Below are 858 nucleotides of genomic sequence, written 5' to 3'. Positions count from 1 at the left end.
TCACATATTATCATTTTTCGGTAAGAACAAGTACCATGATGATGATGATGAGTACTTAATGAGTGATGAACATAATGATGATACGGAGTTGGGAACTTTAGGCCTCCAAATATTTAGACCGCATTTGAAAAATAGCTGAAGTTAAAAAAAATTTTTTTTCCTTATGTATGTGAAACCTATTTAAAGCCTGCTGATTTTGTGAGTTGTAACTCGATTTTACGTCTTCCTGTAACTCGTTGAATTGTCTTTCGATGACTGCAAAAAGAAGCAGTTTACTATTCCAGAATCCTGCCAGAATCGACTATCCCAAACATTCTACCATTCAGAACATTCGGAACATTTAATTGGAGAACATAGTGTACAAAGTTCCGATGTTCCTTAACCGAAATCATACAGAAGCTACTACATTCTTAACATATTCGGAAACCCCTCCCCCGGAATCGGTGGAGTGTCTTCGCTTCTTATTGCTGTTTTGTGATTTACTGATTTGCCAATATCTCAGATTTCTTTTCTGAAATGCTACAGAAATGCTGCACTGGCTTCGTGTCACCGATTTCGATATTAGCAGAAGATCTTTCCAGTGTAAACAGTCTCTGCAGTTGACTTGCGGACGCATTTTCTGTTCTATTTGCAATAGCCACAATGAGTTGCGTTCTCTGTCTATCGTCTCTCTTCTCGCTCGCTGCAGTTTGAAATGTTTTATTCTCCGATGTCCTTTTTCTTTCACAACAGTTAATTCTCTATTTCGTAACAGTTTTTGTTTTGTATCACTAGCTTCTTTTTCGTTTCAATTTTCTCAACCACTCGTTTCATCATGCCTGAATTCCTTCTCCAAGAAAATCAAACTTGTTTCAGGTT

Source organism: Caenorhabditis briggsae (genome assembly GCF_000004555.2).
Source record: "Caenorhabditis briggsae complete genome, chrI, whole genome shotgun sequence".
NCBI lineage: Eukaryota > Metazoa > Nematoda > Chromadorea > Rhabditida > Rhabditidae > Caenorhabditis > Caenorhabditis briggsae.
This window is presented reverse-complemented; position numbering follows the sequence as displayed.